A 21,103-nucleotide genomic window follows, 5' to 3' on the forward strand; every position below is an offset into this window, starting at 1 on the left:
ATATCAGTGTGCAGAACTGTTTTAACTACCCTATAAAAGTGTTCTCCTTCCTTGGTGATGTGATTGGGCTCATTAGCATTATATTATTGAGCTCTGGTCACTGCATACATGTAGAGTTGGAAACCATGTTGTGTTTCTAACACCTACTGTGTCAGGATCATCAACCAGTGCTGATGTACTCCCCCCCACCCCCCCAAATGCTATTGCATTCATAAAAATCAGTTCTATTTGTGACTATTGTTTTTCCTTTGTTTATGGATGAATGCTGTTTCAAGTTTATAAAACAAAGAAGAACTTAACCTTCATGAAAGATACCAGATTAACAGCTCTGTAGGCTGCTCAACCCTGGAATAGGTATAAGTTAGGTAGTGGCAATTCAAATTTTCTGGCACTGACATCTCAACTACAACAGGGCTAATGCTGTAAAAAAAGAAAACAAAACTTAAACTTAGCATGAATAGTCTTTCATATTTTTACATGAATCGGCTTTGATTGTATGTGAACCCCTATAGTGTTCACTCTGAATATTGCAGCAAACAAGTTTGCTGACAGGCATGTTCATGGAAATGGACAACTTGAAGTGAATATTGCAGAATATTAATAGAAAGTTAGTTTCAAATTCTCAGTCCTGAGTAGTTCCATTGGACATCTGATTTTGACCCCAACTCAACATAGCACTCGGGCACAGATTCACAAAGGTATTCAGGTCTCTAACTGCCTCTTTAGGCCCCTAAGTCCAACAGTCAGGCACCACTGAAAATTTCAAAACCTCCGCGCACCTGGCACTTAACCCCACAGGCTTCTAAGTTTCCACCAGTCAGCATCTGCAAAACCACCCACAGCTAATGATCTGCTTGGAGCCCTAGCTCAAGCCAAAGCCCTGGCAACCCCGAAGCAGGATTCCCCACCAAAATGGAAAAATGCCAATCTCGCCAGTGGGCCCTGATTCTGTAGGTGTAGCACAACTGCATGATTGGTCCTGCTGCCAAGCACCCTTATGACCTGATATTTGTCAGGCCGCACAACCAAAGGACCAGATGCAGGTCCTCAATAAGTGTGTGTGGGGAGAGTGGGGGCAGCACAGCATCTGCACAAAGAACAGTTGTGGGATGATCGGGCTAGGAATTTTTCAGCAAAGAATGGACATAAATGTTTCCTGGTATTTAGGGCACTCACGTGAGGTGTGGGAGACCTGGGACCAAGTCCCTGCTTTGGGGGTGCACCCTAACCACTGGACTGTTGGCTATTCTGGGGTAAGGTCTCTCTCTCTTTCTCTCAGTCTCTCTAATTTTTCACAAGACAGGCTGGCCTGGCTTAGGTGCCTAACTCCAGGAGAGGGTTCACAGCTGAGGATCCCAAGCAAAGGGAAGTGTCTATCTCTGGCCCAGATCAAAGGGAGTTAGGCACCTAAATACCTTTAAAGTTCTGGGCCTTAAGCCCCACCTTTTTCCTCTGCATTTCACTTCTGGCTAGCTTAGGTGGCTCCCCATGCAACTTGCTGGCTTCTTTGGATCCCTTTCTTAAGCATCTAACTGTCCCATGCACCATATGGGGAGCATGGGCCCTTAGCTTGGGACTAAGGATTCTACTAGGCATTGGGACACCTAGGAATTAGGTGTTGCAACACTGAGCTTGCTACTCTTAAATTCCTTTGTGAATCTGGGTCTTAAGCCACATGCAGGTGCTAAAGTCCCTTGAAGTCAATAGGGTTTGGTCATATGCCTAAAGTTAAGCATGTGCTTAAGTGCTTTGATTAATAGTGATGCATTGGTGAACTGGGACCTGTATGAATGCTCATCCATACAGCGACTAATGAAAAGAGCTGGATTTTTTTTTTGTGAATCTTGAAATCTTGCACTGTGCTGCTCATGAACAGCCTACAGACCAAAAATTGATTTAGAAATTATATGTGTAATACATACTATAGTCTATACATGCTTAAATGAAAGTTAATATTTCTGGTGGCGCAGGGTGGGATTTTCAAAGAGAAGTCTGTGAGAATTGTTCTCCTAAGACACTTACACACTGTTGACTATTTCACTCTGGGTGTTTATCTAAAGATGAAACTTCAGTAAAGTTAGCTTCAGAAAACTCTGTCCCACTTTCCAATAGATCAGAAAAATAAGTTTAAAAAAAGGATTTGAGGTAATTGTTAAAAATAAAGTTGATTCAGAGCACCAGATTGTCTTTAGTTTGCTATCAAAGTCTTGCAGTTGAAAATTTTCCATTACCTGTCATCAAGAGGAAAAGAAATAAGGATCCTATAAATTCTGTTGCACTAGAAAAATGGCAACCACTGTTTATCAAATTTATTTTTATCTAAAGTGCAGTTCTCCTTGCTGTCATGCTACTGTAATAAGGTCGTAATGCTTGAAAGAGGAAGTTCTCATACTGTCTCTAATCTCTGCTTTTTAGCTGACAAAATAACTTTTCCTTTTAAGTAAATCTAATAAGACTTTGTTAAACATTTCAGTGTTTAATACTTCCGTAGCTGTGCTCTTGCCAAAATATCATGGTTAATCAGTTGAAAGAAAGGGCTTCATTTTATTAGTGATATGGGGACATATGTTTATAAAGAATAAATCTGATTAATGGTTATTTTGTTGTCATCTACCTGAATCCACCCTTAATATCTACTTTTCATTGCAGGTTAGTGCCTTTCTTTGTAAGTACTTCTAGCTAAATTTGGTAAAACCTGTTGCTGTTTTGTGGTTTGCAATACTTACAGTAAAGTAATCCTTGCCCTACTTCTAAGACTATCAGGGGAATGCTGTGCAAGACCTAGAATTTTGCCAGGGATTGCAATCCTGTCTGAAACAGATCCATTGAAGGAAAAGTCTGCAAGCAGATCCTGGTCATGGTTTTCTGATCCCCTCCCTTGGTGTTCCTGGTGCCTGTTAGTAAAATGAGGATGATGATGCCTACCTCAGAGGACTTTTGTGAGGTGTAATTCATTAATGTTTGAGATTCTTGGCTGTGAGGTTCTAGAGAAGTATAAACTATTCTATTAGTGGTCAGCTATTAATACCCTTTTTGCTGCTTGGTTGTACCTTACTCTAACAGTTGTCTAATTGATTTTAATGGGATTCCTTGTGAAGCAAGGTATTACTCATTGTAAGTAAGAGGGGTGGATTCAGGCTTTCTCTTTTTTTTTTTTTTTGGTCATTTTGTTTCATTATTTCACTGTCCTGCAGACGGTTTTTGTTAATATGAATTCATTTCTACTTGACTTGCAGTTTGAACCTAAATTTCCTCAGCACATATCAAAAGGAGGCAAAAATACATGTGCTTTAGGCCCTAAGGACATACAGTATATTATAAACCATTCAAAATAACGTATCTTAAAGGTGGTGGCTCACAGAATACACTAAAATATAGGTCTTTATATTTTGTGGATGTGCACAAGCAAATCTCATTAAATCTAAGGGAGATACAAGAGCATATAGGGAGGAGGCTAGATCTCTGGGGATATAATAAAGATGTATCAATCAATGTGCCATCAGGTAGAGGTGGCTAGCCATGCAAGGGGTATATACTTCATCTCATCAAGGGGTGTTACAGATTATTCTATCCCTGGACTAATTTTGAGATTACTCATTTAATCTAATGTATGCAAAGCTTGGTATTTCACCATTCAAGAAATGGCACCTTTTATTTAGCTTCTCCTTGGATCTAATCATCATCATCGGCGATCCCACGATTCAACGATCATCTCTATCACATATTTACATATTGGTTCTCAGATGATTCAGGAGTCTGATCTTGGAACCACAGATCTGCCTGCAGTAGGTACAAACATTTCCTGGAGGGCCATCTGCCTGCTGGGAGAAAGTTCTTTCTTTTTCCTTCCTTCTCTCTCTCTTTTCAGCTTTGAGGGAAAGGCACTTCTCCTCTAAGTGGGCCACAAACCATTGAGGTTGATTGATGGCTGGCTCCTCCTAGCTTGTGATGTCCATATCCGTTTTCTTGAAACACACTTTCAGTGTGTCTTTGTAGCATTTCCTCTGACCACCATCTCTGAGCATGGATGAGCTTGAGAGTAGAGGACGTGTTTTGGGAGGTAAGAGTCAAGCATCCGCCCACAATGTCCAGCTCAGCAGAGTTGGTGCATGAGGATCACTGCTTCAATACTGGTGACATTGGCTTCAATGAGGATGCTGAGGATAGTGCAGCAATCTTCTCACTTGATGCGAAGGATCTCCAAATGCATCGTTGGTGGTACTTCTCAAGACCCTTGAGGTGCTGTCTATAGGTCACCCAGGTTTCACATCCATGAAGGAGTGTAGGAATAACAATTGTCTTATAGACGTGGATCTTGGTGTCCTGCCGTAAAGCATGGTCCATGAAAATGTGTCAGAGCAATTTCCCAAAGGTACCACTTGCACACTGGATCATGTGCTGGCTCTCACTATTGATTTTTGTGATTTGAGAAAGTTGGCTATCAAGGTAGCAGAAGTGCTTGACTGTCTCCAAAGTATGTCCCTTGGTGGTGATTTATGGTAGGTCATATGCAAGGTCTGAGGCAGGCTGATGGAGCACTTAAATCTTCTCAATATTGAGTGAGCCTGATCCAAGAAATTTGCAATTGTTGTATATATTTGATTCCTTTAACAAATTTTAACTCTCACCTTTCTTTCTTTTTATAAACCTTTAGATATTAGATACTAAAGGATGGGTAATAGCATAATTATTAGATAAGATCTGAGTTATATATTGACCTGGGTATGTGGCTGGTCCTCTGGGATCAGAAGAACCCTTCGGTTGATGAAATTGGTTTTAAACAACCATCATTAAGTTTAGTGTTTTTGGTGGTGATACAAGGACTGGAATACTTAAGGAGGCTGCATTTCTGACTTCTTGTTAGCCAGTGTGGTCAGACAGAAGTTTACTTTTGTTGCTGCTTTGGTCTATCTTATGGGAGAATAATCTCCAGTTTTGGGGTGTGTCTGCCCTATTTCTCAGCAGTTTGTCTTGAATTTGGTGACCCACTGAGGCATCATAACAGATGCATTCTTGGCTACCTCACTGAAGCTGTTTTCATTTATTTTTCCCTCTGTTTCTTCTAAGCTTAAATTATTTTAATGTGCCACCACCTCTTATTGAGCTGCTTGTAGTTGATGAGCAGGATATTTCTTACTCAGCCAAATTCTCTTTGAAGACTTAATGGACTAGATTCTTCTCTGAAGTCACTAGATTATATTACTCATTAATTAGACTGGAGTTACATTTGGCCCATGGCAATTGCGTGTTGATTTATTACATTTTTTGTATCTTTAAATGTCCAAAGCTGGTCACAACATTGTCTAGATATGCCTAAAACGTTTGAAGCTGCTCTTTATGGTTTGAATTTCAGACTGTGTATTTAATCGAGCAGTTGAGTTGGCTGTGTGTGTTTTCTTGTTCTCTTGACTTTTTGAGTTTACTGCATGCATTCAAGAGTCAGCATAAACCGCCTGGACTGATTTGCTCAAGGTAAGTAGCTCAGTTTTGTGTCTTCTTCCTGAAACAGTCAGGACAAAAACTATAGTATATTATTTTTCCAGGGTCAGGATCCTGCAGTTTCCTTAGTAAACTTTTGCAAAGGCTATTGGGGCATGTTTGTGGTCCAGTGAAACAAATGACTATCAATGTGTTTTGGTCAAATTCAGTGATGTATTGGTTACACAATAACAATGAGGGGGGATCCTGTTTTAACTTTTAAAAGGATTATGGGAGAATTGAACAATGATGGGGAGGGGCCTGTAATAGCAGCATCAAACAATATATTTTAATTCTGTCTCTTCTACCTCTTCTCCTTGCCTATAACTACCAAAAAGAAAATTGCAAAGATGCAGGCTGTACTGCTTCTACTTCAAAATGTCATGACAAAAAGAATTTGGGTGAAAGGATTCATTTTTTTCTTCATGGTTTAAAGTAAGAAAAATAGTAATTGCCCCAAAAATTCACAGCAGAGCAAATCTTCTTGATGATGAAATTGCCATAGTGTGGTTGAAATGTTCATGAACAAATGCTTCTGCACTTGCACATCTCCAGAAGAGTTACTGATAGACTTTTGGGCATGGTTTTGATGTAGGTCTACTAGAAAACTTCAGTTCCTCTGACTCTATTTACATCCATTCTTCTATGTTTATAGATGCTTGTTTTCTTCCTTCTTTTCCCTCTGAGATTTGAATAATAATCCTTAAAATACGGTAATTATTATTCATTAATATTATGACAGAGCCTTGGAGCACTGTAGAGTGCCTCTGGTGGAGGATCTGAGAGAGCTTTACAAACATGAATTAATTAAGCATCACAATGCCCCCTGTGAGGGAGGCATCATTATTATCTTTGCTATACAGATAATAAAGTGGTTTTGACTTGCCGATAGTCACACAGCAATTTAGTGCTAGAGCTGGGATTAGAAATGAATGCCAGAGTGCTAGTCCTGTGCTCTAACCAATCTATCGCTCTGCCTCTCTTTTTAAAAATAGGTGTGATGCCTACAATATTTAACAAATTAAGCAAGACATGGGAAGTAAATCTCATGAAACAATCAGGTTGCTAGTAGCTGTCCTTGACTACTTTGTAATGGGTTAATTCACATGTGATGTTTTGGGGTAATAGCTACATAAAAAGGGATATATTCTCTTCTCAGTATGTGTGTGTGAGTCTCATTAATAATAATGGGAGTTATGTGCCTGCAAGAGAAAGAGAGGAGAATATATCTATCATGTCAATGATCCATGAAGTAAGAAGAAATTATATAATGTACTATAAATGCTTTGGAGGAGTCATTACAGTCCATTAGGTAAATAATGTGTTTTTTAAAAGTCCCTACATATATATATATATATATATATAAACTCAGATGAAGTCATTGTGTTATCATTGAATTAATGCCTTTTTAAGACATTGGCCTGCATATAGATATCCAGACAAATGTGGCAGGAAAAGGTGTGAGAGAAGAATTTATTATATTCTTCCGGAGTCAGTCAGCTAGGACCCAGGAGATTGTTGGGACTTGCACATAGTCAATAGCAATACTGTAATGACTAAAGATGGCAGTAGCTTATGGTGGTTGACACCCACCCTAAAAAAACCCAAAACAGTCTGAATGTGGACTGGTAGGTTTCTTGAAAGAAACAAGAATTAGACTATACCAAATCCCTGGTACAGAGAGTCAACTCATTTTGTGGAGTGGGCCAAAATTCCATTTTTAGTTGTAGTCTGTGGGCTAAAATATGCATTTAAGGCCATGGACTACCTTCAATCCATGGTGGGATTTCCACTAATAACAATAGAAGATTTGCACAAACATCAAAGATGGAGTAGGCCCTTTATGTAGTAACTAAAGCCATGATCCTCCCATTGATTTCAATGGGAGTTAGGTGCCTAAATACCTTTGAGGATTTGGGCGTAAATTCTTTGTTCAGGTTATATATATATCAAAAAGAAAATAGCAAAGATGCAGGCTTCTACTTCAAAATTTCATGACAAAGAGAATTTATACGTATTGTTCACATCCTTATTGTCTCTTTCAGCATCACTCAGTGGAAAAATATACTCTATTTTATGCTCACTGATATTTTTGGCTTGTTTCTCTTGCCTTATCTTCCTTTCCTTATTTCTTTTCTTCATCCCTTTCTTTGGAAGTCTCCTTTCTTCCCTCTGCATTTCCTCACATATAGTAACTCTTAATTCCCACTGCCTTCACCCATTTTGTCTGCTGAAATTACAGAATGGGATTTCCACTCAGCCAGGGAAAGAGCAAAAATCACAGGCTTTTCCCTCCTCAGCATAAGCCAAGTTTGTACACCCAAGCAAGGCAGTCTTTGTCAAGCAAGGGCTCACATCAACAGCAGACTGCTCCTTTGCCTCCCCCCACCCTGCCCTTTGTATTGGATCCAAAAAAGCAAAGAAAACAGGAAAAAGTCCAGAATGCATCCCAAATCCTTCTCCTCTAGGAAAAGCCCATGGGCCACAGGAAAGGGAGCTATCTTTAAAAAGAGGAACCAGAAAAACAGGATACATTTTTGCCCCAGATATGTTTGAAGTTATGACCGGAGAGCTAGCTAGAAAAATAAGAGGAACGATTCAAGAGCAAAGGAAAATCTCCCTTCCTTTAGGTAACATCAAATTTGCCCTAACTTCTGCACAAGTCCTTTGATAAAGTAATTTTTGGATAAGTAAGAGGTCCCATCCAAAGGCAAACATTTCTAATCACTTTGCTCACCTATAAACCCAAGGAAAGTTAATTCTGGTCAGGTTAACAATTTATTTGGCTTCCAGAAGTTTAATGATATTGTTAAAATTATGATTAAATGTCATTTTATATGAATGTTAAATGAAGATTTTAGTTAAATAAAGGTGAGAAATCAAAGCAGCCGTTATGGACGTGGTATAATTTATCCATTATTTCAGGATGTGGCGAGTAGTGCTCATGAGGATTAATAATTGCAGGTGTGAATGATGTGAATGTCTGAGTATGGAAAAGGGTCACAGATTCACAATTCTAAAAATTCTAAATAAGGCTATTAGTGCAGATATGGACTATGATTAAATTATGTCTCCTCTTGCAGAGACAAGAGGGAGCTGTTCTTGCTCGCTGCATAATAGTATGTCTCCACAGAAACAAATGAGAATTGTTCCAACTCAAGAACTAAAGGGGTTTGATATTCATAATATCCCTGGGCAAATCATTTTGTCTGGCTGCAACATCACTGGATGTGCAACTTGGAAAACAGCAGTAATGTACCTAGCATGTGACAGGTTCTTGCACGCCTGTTATATGCCCTGATCTTTTACAATTGGGAATTCTGTGAGATGTAGTCCGGAGGGGCAGATGGGAGCTATAGCCCTGAGGGACATGACTACGAGCAAGCAAGTGATTTACAGAAAACATTATATAAAATTTCCTGTCTCTCAGGCAGGGACCAGCAGGCTGAGAAGGGTCTACAGGGAGCAGGAGATGCTGTAGAAGGGACTCCATGGTCAAGAAGAAGGGATTGAGCCTCTGACCCCACTCCTGTTCCTGCCTTCTTGAGTTGTCCCTAGTAATTAGTTGACCCCCATCCCTTTTTTTGGCCCCCATTCCTGCCTCTTTCTTTTTGTTTGTGTAGGGAGGCTTCTTTGGTAGAGGACTGCTTGGTCCTAATAAAGCTTGACCCAAACCCGACTTGACCACAGCTGACCTGAACCCAAGAGTGTCAATTCATATTCATAGCTGACCTGACCTAAACGCAACACTTGTAGTTGAGTCTTGGCAGGTTTGGGTTGGCTGCAAGGTCAGGCATGCATGGGGAAGAGCCAGAGCTATCAGAGCAGCATGGCCGGGGAGCTGCAAACAGATCCACATGCTTTTGCCATTCACAAACCTGTCTTAATCTCCTTCCCCACAGCCACCTCAAGGTGCCTGGGGCTGCCCACACCCCAGTGGGGCCACAGCCCCCCAGTTTCCCAGCCCACAGCTGGGGAGCCAGGCGGCAGACAGCCCATCACTGTGCAGGCATGCCTCCTCCTCCCCTTTGCTGCCATCTCCTGCCTGACCCTGCTGTGGGGCTCCGGGGGCTGGGGCAGGGTGGGTGAGGTCACGGGCCCTGAGGGTGGCGGGTACCCAGCTGCAAAGCCCCTCAAACACCTACTTCTCAGACTTCCTGAAGTATTGCAGCAAGGACACCTTCTGTGCTGGCACCATGAAGTACTCCATGCCAGGCAGCTGGAGTGGAGCGTGGGGCAGGGGTGCTCAATGTGACGTCTTGGCTGGCTGTGCTAGGCCACTCTGCTCTCAGCTCAGCCACGCCACATGTGTGTATTGCAAGGCAGGAAAAAGCTGGTGTGAGCACAATGCTCCCTCCCCCGACTGCACCTTCTCTGCCAGCCACTGGCCCATGTAAACAAAGGACTACTTGCCATGGCCTTGTACTGCCACACGAACCCCAGGGTCACTTGGGACTGCCCCAGGTCCCAAGCATGTTAAGTCAATTTCATACCTGACCCAAACCTGACACTTGTTGCAAGGCAACACTCTTTGGGGGCCCTCCTGGCCATTTGTTGAGCCAGAAAGAGAAGGGAAATAGGAGGGTAGGGCAACTTTGGTGTAGAATAAATATGAAATCAAAGAATTAGAGTCAGCTTAAGGTTGATTAAGGAAATATGTGTGTTGTAAAGAAAGACTGTGACTAGCAAGTAGAAGGAAGGCATTGAAAATAAGAAGTTGTGTGGCCAGAGGGAATGGAGTAGGGAAGATGTCTTATTCAAAAAATAATTAATGAGATAAGAGAAAGTTTCTAAAAAGGAGGTATCTGACTGATAGGGGTAACTGCAGATTGTTTTGAATAAAAGAAAAATAATCCATTTTACAAGGATCCAGTATGGATCTTCCCACTCCTCATACTAGTGTTATCTTAAAAGTAAAGACTTTGTGAACCCAGGTGCCATGGAAAAACTGTTGCTCAGCAAGAAGGAGGGGAAAAGATAGGGAGGAAAGGCGTTGGGGAGAAACGAGGTTGTAAATCTTATTTGGATTAAGACTGGAAATAAGAATGAAATGTCTCAAAATGGTTTTTAGCTGAAGTTGGTAATTGCTGTTTGACAGTGCTTGTTTGTTAAAGGGTGTAAAAAGTAAACTCTTAAAGGTTCATTGCTAATACCTGCCTGACCATACTGGAGCTGACCAATATGGGTCTAAGCACCCCTTGGTTTATCCTGTTTGTAAGTATCTTTATGAATGCTTATAAATGTTTTGTTACTGTGTGGTTGTAGTAAATTGCTTATTAGTTAGACTTTTTAGGCATGTTTAGAGCAATTGTATAAATATCCTTTGGCCTTTAGATTTAATAAAGGAATTTATGGTTAAATTAGTCTTGTGGTAATACTCTGCATAAATAATAATACTTCCAACACTTGGAATTGCAGTAACTGCCAATGCAGATTTCGGCAACTAGTTCTCCTGGCAACTAGGAATCTTTTATGCACCTCATTTTCTAAGGAACTTTCAAAAAATCTTAAGACTGTTTTTAGTGACACTTCCCCCTGGCCTAATTTCTCAAAAGTGATTAGTGGATTTTGAAGGCATTCGTTTTTTAGTGCCCATGTTGATACACTTTTAGAGGAGCCTCAGCAATTTGAAAATCAGGCAAATGTCTCAAGCTAGGAACAAAAAAAAATGGAAGGACTCAAAGTCACTAATCACTTGAAAATCTTGAGATTAACTTTTAGTTATGTGAACCTTATATGCAAGCAACAGCAAAACCTTGCCATCCCTTTTACTGTGGATTTACATTGTCTTCTCAAAAAAGAAAAGGAGTACTTGTGGCACCTTAGAGACTAACCAATTTATTTGATTGAGCATGAGCTTTCGTGAGCCACAGCTCACTTCATCAGATGTGTACCGTGGAAACTGCAGCAGACTTTATATACACACAGAGAATATGAAACAATACCTCCTCCCACCCCACTGTCCTGCTGGTAATAGCTTATCTAAAGTGATCAGCAGGTGGGCCATTTCCAGCACAAATCCAGGTTTTCTCACCCTCCTCCCCCCCACACAAATTCACTCAGTGAATTTGTGTGGGGGGGTGGAGGGTGAGAAAACCTGGATTTGTGCTGGAAATGGCCCACCTGCTGATCACTTTAGATAAGCTATTACCAGCAGGACAGTGGGGTGGGAGGAGGTATTGTTTCATATTCTCTGTGTGTATATAAAGTCTGCTGCAGTTTCCACGGTACACATCTGATGAAGTGAGCTGTGGCTCACGAAAGCTCATGCTCAATCAAATAAATTGGTTAGTCTCTAAGGTGCCACAAGTACTCCTTTTCTTTTTGCGAATACAGACTAACACGGCTGTTCCTCTGAAACCTGTCATTGTCTTCTCAGTATACTAAAGTACGCTGCCAAGCTAGTGAGATCCAATTCCCCTTGAAGTCACTGGAAATCTTTCCATTGACCAACCACTAACCTGTGCCTGGTTTGCAAGTGGATACATAAAAGGGAGATGAGGGTGCAAGGATTTTTCTTCTTCCCTGCCCATACACTTACCCCTCTGTACAGCCCCCCCGTGATGCCCAGTCTACCACTTCACACTGTCTCTGCAGTGCATGAAGATCTAACTTCATGAAAATAATCCCCAGCAAGAAAGTTTTCTTGTGACTTTTCTGAAGAGGGAAAAGTTCAGTGCTCCTAGAAACATTTTTGGGAAGTATTTTATCTGGGCATATGCCAATCACTGTGAAATCTAGGTGCTGATATCTTCCTTTAAATGCTTCATTGAGATTCAGAATAATTGTATCCAGGATATCCCTTATCTCTAGGGCAGAAGCTATATATCTATTTAGATCTTCAAAAGCAAGTCTTTTTGCAGCACAAAAATATAAAATAGTGGAAATGGTTTGTTTCTCATTAGTTACCACAGTAGTCACGAATAATAGGAGAAGGGGCAGTTTTCCAGGTATTGCTTATATCTCCTGATGTAAGCAAAGAGTGGTACTTGACTATTTCCTGTTTACTTGGAACAAACTTAAGCGTCTGAAGTGTGTAAAAATGTCTGCAAGCAGCCAATTTTAACATCTGGAGATCCATGACATTTATAATACAACCATTTATTTCTAACATGGTTGGCATTCAGCAGGCTTCAGTCTGTCTGAGTTTAGATAAACATTACTGCAATAATGTTTGGAACTGTTGGAAAATAATACTTAGGCCCCACTTTCAACAAATTGGGATGCAGGCCACTTATTATCCACACATTTCTGACTTAGTTAGCACGATGTTTGATTTTATTGTGATGTAATTAGGCTTCTTGCAGAGAGTTTCTTAATAAAAGAAATGTGTAGGATTAAATTTGATCAGCACATCTGTGCCAGTATTCTAAATATTGGTCTAGCATTGCAGTACAATGAAACAATTAACAATAGTAATGCAATAAATGTACTTAAGCTGTAAGCAAACATTTACTGCTGCATTTTTCAACACATTCATCTGCTCTGGCAAAATAGCTAATTAGTTCAATACATTAAAGGGAGAAGAAAAATAAAAATAAAAGCTATTGCTGGCTAATTAACACATCCATGTTCTTCAAAATTTAAAGCCCAGTCCTGTGCCTGTTGAAGTTTTGCCAATAACTTCAGCAATCCAGGAGCAAACCTTTAAAAGGTGGATTTCTATTTTTTGTTCTCTTGGGATATATTCTGTTAATGTAGCACACATAGTTTATAACCATTGCATCTCATTTTAGACTAGAATTAACCATGTTTGCCATGTGAGAATCATCACAATAATGGAATATACGTAGGGCTCGTAATGACTTCCTAAAATGGGTGTTATGCCCTCATCATTCTGCATTAATAGATCTCTTATAAGAAAGTTGCTTCAGAAGCACATAAAATGTTTATGCACCATTCAGGAAGTTTTTTAAAATTAAAATTGACATGATAAGAGCAGGCAAGAAAGACTGAGAAGTGTGTCAGGGGGAAGGGGAACAAGAGGAAAGGGTAGGGAATCTGAGATATAAAAGAATTAAGTTAAACAACTCAGGGGAAAAACTTAACTTGGATAAAGGGAATGGATCCTCAATGTACAGATTTTCAGGCTATAATTTCACTTGTTAGCTTTGTTTCCAACAACAAACTATTCACGCTTCTGCCCTATGTGTTTTGATATCAGCAGAATTTATTGGAATTACAGCAGAAGAGAGCAGCAGGCAGGAGAAGTCTAGACTGAAAGCAACTTCTACATAGAATTAACAGACCTGCAAGTAGCATTCCTTGCCATATGCAAAAATAGCATCAGGAAGTCTTTCACCTAAGAAACAACAGCTGATTGATTTCAAAATATATTTTTTTAAATTAATACTAATTTATAAAAGAGCATCTAAAACATTAGGTCAAAATTTTTAATGGAGGGATTTTAATGGACAGATTTGAGTCTGAAAATGTACATTCCTGGCCCTGGTGCTAGCAAATCTCCACATCTGTGTATTCCATTTTGCAGTTGTGTATGCCGATGGGGATCTGTGCATGCAAACAATAGTCAGGTGCACAGGAATCTGCTTTGCATATGCAAATACAGTTTTTTGTGGGCATTTGTGTCCTTTCTTAGTAATCTTGTACTGATTAGTTTGGGGAATGGGAAAGTGATCTAGCTGGTGAAAAGGATTTACAGTCCCATTCGTAGAAACATATTGGAAGTTAGATAGTTTTGGAGCAGCCTTCAGCTAGTTAGGTGTCAGCTTTCATCCAAACTATTTGATAAGATGTTTCACAGATAAAATGACAACACTGATATTAAATTTTGTTAATGTTTAGCTAAACTGCATAACAAATGAATGTCTGACAGCCAAACAAGCTTTTCAAAGGCTGGTTATTGTGTCCTGGTAAGTTTTTTAAAGTACAAATTAACCAGTCATAAAATTTCTTATATAAAAAGTAGAGATTAAAAAACTAACAAAATCTTCCAGCCAAAGGCTATACAGATATTAACTCAAGTATGAAAAAATAGTATATTTATGAATTTGAATTTTTCTGATTAGTTCTCAGCAGCATTGCACAGTCAAGATACCCTGTGTCACGTCTTCCAGAATCCAAGGTACAAATTTAATAATTGCGGTAATGGATCAAAACAGAAAAGCCATTTAAGTAGGTTTTGGTAATACATGCAAGTTTATCCCTAATCAGACCATACATTAGTCAGCATGAATAGAAAACCATGATCTTTATCCATTGACATCCAGCTTTCAGAGGGATAACTTAAGATGAAGCCAACAGAATTGTGATGAACTATCTCAGTTTTGGTGTATGTTACACCAAATATTTTCCTGCCTTTCCTTCTCCTGCCACAACCACAACAAATGAACCAGACCTTTTGTAACCAATCTCCTCCATCTTCCCAACATACTGCAACATTGCTCCAGTCTCTTGACCAAGGGATCATTCAAGGGAGACAGTTTTGAAAGACAGTCTCCAGGGCAATCCACAAAGTCCATCTTACCAATGTAGTTGCTTTCCCAAATCCCAAGCTTTCCTAGTCATACAGGGAAGAAAGTATGTAAAATTAATGTAATGGTAAGCAAAATTAAAAATACAGCCACTTGGTGAAGTGCCACATCCAATGATTGTTTAGTTACTGAAGTGTGTCACATCAGCCACACTATCAGAGGCTCGTTCACCTGCACATCTACCAATGAGATATATGCCATCATGTTCCAGCAATGCTCCTCTGCCATGTACATTGATCAAACTGGACAGTCTCTATGTAAAAGAATAAATGGACACAAATCAGATGTCAAGAATTATAACATTCATAAACCATTCGGAGAACACTTCAATCTCTCTGGTTACTCAATCTCTGACCTAAAAGTCGCAATATTACAACAAAAACACTTCAAAAACAGACTCCAACGAGAGACTGCTGAATTGGAATTAATTTGCAAACTGGATACAATTAACTCATGCTTGAATAGAGACTTTACTTTTTACACAAAGTAAAACTATTTCTCCATGTTTATTTCCCCGCTCCACCCCCCACTGTTCCACAGTCAACTGCTGGAAATGATTATCACTACAAAAGGTTCCCCCCCCGCCCGCCCCGCTCTCCTGCTGGTAATAGCTCACCTTAAGTGATCACTCTTGTTATAGTGTGCATGGTAACACCCATTGTTTCATGTTCTCTATGTATATAAATCTCCCCACCGTATTTTCCACTGATGAATCCAATGAAGTGAGCTGTAGCTCATGAAAGCTCATGCTCAAATAAATTGGTTAGTCTCTAAGGTGCCACAAGTCCTTCTTTTTGCGAAGTGTGTGTGACACCTGACCTGACTTGACCTACTTGATATGATGACAAGAAGTGTAGCTAGTAAAATGTGCTGTAGATTTAGCTTATCTACTTTTTTCCTGGCACCTGTCTGGGACTAATGCACTATAAAGCTCAGGTTGATGGCACAAGTGCTCAGATAGCCATGAAACAAAGACATTACTTCTTGTAAAACAGATATTTGTATACATTTGACCTGACATAAGTAACAGTAAATCAGTCCCCAAATGAATTACCAAAGATAATAAATGTGCTTGGCCACTGCCTGCCAGAATTGCAAGATGCAGGAGGTCAGAGATGGAGAGAAAAAAAATTCCCAGCAGATTTTCCCACCCAAATCAGAATTAGATTCCAGAGAAAGTGCTTATTTTCCCATCTGGATTGGAGGCAGCAATCAAAATGTAGCCCGTGCTCTCTCTCAGACAACTAGTTGAAAATGGCTTATACTGACATGGGATGACTCTTCTGATAACATTGGATAAGCTCAGCCAACTAGGGATACAACAGAAATACCATGTGATTTGTCCCATATGACCAATATATCCTATTGAAGCCAGTGTGAACTCTAAATATATTGGCCTAAATTTTCAAAAGTAACTAGTGATATTGGTTGCCACAAAATTCCTTGGTCATTCCTACTGCACTACCATAAAAAGCATGATAGCGTATGTAGATCCCATATGAAAATTGTAACAACTATCTTTTGACCCCACACCACTGTAGGGAAATCACTACATTGTTATAAATGTGGGCATAGGCAGTCTGGTCTAGCAGTCCTGTGAGCCACCAGGGGTTGGAGGAATCACAAGGTTAGGTCACACAAATAAGAGTCAGGATCAGAGTCAGGCCAGGGTCAAAAACCAGAAGCAGTACTGGGCTAGAATCATGGTCAAAGTCAGGCTGGAGTCAGAGACAAGGCAAAATCTGGCATTGTAGCAGGCCAAGGTCTGTCTGGCTAAGGTTGCTAGTATGTCACCGGAGGTCATGGAAGTCATGGCTTCCATGACTTTCTGGGACCTCCGTGACTCATGCAGAAGCTGGTGCAGCTGGCCCAAGGGCCACCTGAGTAGCTTGGGCAGCCCCTGGGCCAGCTGTACTGGCCACTGTGGGGCAGTCTTGGGCCACTGTGCCCCTTCTTCCCCCCCAGAAGCAGCAGGAGTTTGGGTGTGGGAGGGGGCTCAGGTCTGGGGCAAGGGGTTGCAGTGTGGGAGTGGGTGAGAGCTCCTGGCAGTGCTTATCTCGGGGAGGCTCCCTAGAAATGGCAACATGTCCCTCAGCTCATAGGCGGAGGTGCAGCCAGGGGGGCTCTGCATGCTGCCCCTACCCCAAGTGCCGGCGACGCAGCGCCCCATTGCCTGGTCACGCCTCCGCTTAAGAGTCAAGGACAAGTTGCTGCTTCTGGGGAGCCAGGTAGGGAGCTTGCCAGCCCCCCACCCCCGCAGCAGCAGCAGAGTTCTTGGGCTGTGTGCCACAGGCCATCCCCCTGAACACCCACGGTGCCCTGGGCCACCCCACAGCAGCCAAGATTTAGTCAGGGATATATAGTACAAGTCATGGACAGGTCACAAATCGTGAATTTTTGTTTACTGCCTGTGACCTGTCCATGACTTTTACTAAAAACACCTGCAACTAAACTGTAGCCTTATGTATGGCTACCCAGATAACTTCCTGGGGCAACCCCTGGACTTAAGTAGGTGCACTTGGTCAATCAAAGGGCGACAGGGGATTGTCATTTTGGGTTTCATGGGAAGTACTTCCTGCAGAGTCTACTCTCCATAGTGCTCCCTGGCTGTATCTATATGTGGCCTTCTGGTGGTACTGTGAAAATAGCAGCAATCTCAGGTTTTACAGGCCTAAGTTCTAAGCCCCATGTCCTTATAATTTTTTTGAAAAAATATAACATAATTCAGCAAACTATTCTGAGTTACCCTTCATGTGTAGGGACATATAGGCACCAAAGTTGCATCCATAAAATAAATGTGAGGAAATGAACAATTACAAACACAAATAGGGACTTGCTCATACAGATAGCTTTTTTGCACATAACAAATGCAATTTTTGCATGTTCAGTTACCTGGTTTTGCTTCCAATTACACATTTTGTTAGCACAACTTAGACCTCTATGTTTGAAAAACATCCCTTAATGTATCTTATCTTCGTCTCTGCTAACTTTAACTTTACTCAGGAATTCTACTGATGAGGCTAAAGTTAATCATGTGGACATATGTTTGTGGGATCAAGCTTAATTGATTTAATTTAGTACCATTTTTGTCAAATCTGATGATAGAACCTTTATTCTATGTCTCCCATAGAATACAAACTAATAATTAATTTAGTCAGCCACTAGGTGTCATTCGTTTTTCATACAAATATAGAAGAATGCAAATTTCTTATCTGTTAAAGGGTACTGGTTATAAAATACAAGGATCCTTATGCTTTTTCTTCTTCATATGGCTGATGTAAATGTAGAGCAACAATTATAATTTTACATTTAGATGGTTAAGCCAGATAATTGCATCTGGAATAGCAGAGTGTATTGTTGTGATGTCTCCTTCGTATTTGTGAATTTGGAATTGAGTTATTATATGTTCCATGGTCTGTTCTGGGTAACCACAGTCACACACTGAGAGCCTTTAATTTTTCATTTGTGCAGCAAGTATCTGCATCTGCCATGGTTTGTGCTGATACCCTTTAGGGTTGCCTATGAACTTTGTGGAAGATTGAAGCCAGGGATCTTCTGCATCGGGTCTTTCACAAGGTGTTTAGTTGTGACTTCTTGTGAACTCCATTCAGCTTTCCCAGCTTCATCAGGGTTGAAGTTGCATTGTTGAAGTTTAAATGCATGGGTCCAAAAGGGCTTAAGTGACTTCAAGTGGTGGTGCGGGACATTGTTAAGGTCCTGGTGGAATGGAAGAATTTAATTTTCCATGATCCTCTGAAATTCCCAAAGGGTTGTGGTATCACAGTAAATGGATAGGGGAGCAATGTGCCACAGCACAAATTTCCTCTGGAATCTGGCCTCAACATGCATTACAAGGGCCAAAACTTGGTCTTAACAACTGTGTTTAGGCTGGAATCTTGCTTGTTCTTTGGGGATCACTGACTCAATGAGAGGACCGATTATCCGGAGAGTGATACAGTCCAGGAGTTTGTAGGCAGTGCACAGGAGTGATATCGGCCTATAACTTCCCAGGTCATTGGTTGGCTTGCCCGGTTTGAGTATGGAAATGATTATCACCTCCCGCCAGGTTTTTGGGATGTATCCAGAATCCATGGTTTTGGTGTACAGTGTCACCAGTCATAGGAGTCCCGTAGGGCCTAGTTGATGAAGAAATTCCAAGGAGATACTATGTCTGTTGGCCACTTTCCCTTTCTTCAATGCAGCTATTATACTTCCTTTTGCATATTATACATGATTATAGCAGAGTCAGGATGAGCTCTACCCTGACATCTGGTGGCGAGTTGTGGCGGGTTGTGGAAAAGAACTTCAGGGGCTGATCTCATTTGCATAGGCACACCCATCCTGCCTAGACGGTCACTTTGGCTACTGTAAGAGCCCCAGTTTCTCTGTTATTGGGGCAGGAAGAATAAACTGTTATTATCCTGATTATGCGAATCAAGGACAGTGGAACTGTACTTGGCCTTTTGTTATGATGGAGGGACTCGCCATCAACTCAGCAGCACTCGCAAAATGAATGTGAAAAGAATGTGAACCAGTCACTCCTTGTCTGCACAAGCTGGCAACTGACAAGAATGACCCTCATTCGTGTGACTTCATTGAAACCGCTAGGCAAGGGTCATGGGTTCCAAAACCCAGTGAATTGAGAAAGGCTGGGGATAAGTATTAGTACCGGTGGTGAGGGCCTGAAAAACCAATTGCACTCTCTCCACTGTGGAATATCAGAACTAATTTTGATTCTATTAGGAGTCTAGTGAAAGGCTGATGAGCTGAATTCACTTTAGGCCAATGGTGCACCAGCACTGAGGCTCTCCTACTACAAGCTGAAATCACTAAAGAGCTAAAATTGTTAAGAGCTGAAGTCACTGAGTGCTGTATTAAGTAGTGGGGGGGCCTGAAGATCTATTGCGGGATGGCTGGCAGAGCAGGGCGGAGCGGAGCAGTTTGTGGGATGGCTGGAGCGGCTCACAGGACGGCCGGTGGAGCAGAGAGGAGCGGCGAGTGGAGCAGTTTGTGGGGTGGCTGGAGCGGCTCACGGGACAGATGGTGGAGCGGAGCAGAGCGGCTGGCAGAGCGGACCGACTCGTGGGACAGCTGGCGGAGCAGAGCGGAGCCCCATGGAGAGGTGGGGCAGTCGGCTTTGGACCACATGAGGTGCCCCTTAACCCCCCCTCCCATTTCCACCCAGGCTGGGAGGTAAAACTCTGCAGATAAACTTTCCAACTCTGGGGCTGCACTGACCAGGGACAGAGACTTTTGGGTTGTTAGACTTTTAGGACTTTGGGTGACTTTTGGGTTGCTGGACTCAAGAACCAAAGGGAAAGGACACTGCCCAATTTGCTTGGGGTGGGTTTTTGCTCATGATTTGTGTTATGAATCCTGTTGGTGGTGTTTCCTCAACATAATGCCACATTGTTTCTCTCTGTTATTAAAAGGCTTTTGCTACACTCAGACTCTGTGCTTGCGAGAGGGGAAGTATTGCCTCTTAGAGGCACCCGGGGCCGGGGGTGGTATATATTTGTCCCAGGTCACTGGGTGAGGACTCGAGCTGGTTTTGCGTTGTGTTATTGGAACGGAACCCCTAGATACTGAACCTGGCCCTTGTTGCTGCCAATTCTGACTGACAGAAGGGTTACAATTATAAAAATAAACAGTGTCATCTTTGCAAACTTATCCTATTAAGGTTTTTTTATTTTTCTTCACTTTCCCTCATTTCCACATAATGAGCTGAATCTTACAATCTTTGAACAAGGACTTTCAAAAGATCTTGTCATGTTTCAAGATGATGTTCAAATTATTCAACAACACAAATATTAGCTCTTTTACAGCATCTCTGTTGCAGAATATATATAAATATGAGTGGATTGGGGTGAGAAAGTATACATTTTTAAAATTTATTTTGGGAAATGTCATGGCCCATCTGAGTCCATGGGTGTCTCACAGGGTGAGCTTTTCTAATTTTCAGTGGTTTTATTAATATCTAACTCACTATGGCTGGCCTGGATCTTGCAATCCACAAAATAAATCAAATCTCTCACTGGCCTAAACAAACATTGCAGTCAGAATCAGGCTGTGACAAAGCCTAGCTGCTTAGACTAAGACAGAGGGAGACTCCTTCCTTCCCTTTCCTCGCT

The sequence above is a fragment of the Caretta caretta genome, chromosome 1 (assembly GCF_965140235.1).
Source record: "Caretta caretta isolate rCarCar2 chromosome 1, rCarCar1.hap1, whole genome shotgun sequence".
NCBI lineage: Eukaryota > Metazoa > Chordata > Testudines > Cheloniidae > Caretta > Caretta caretta.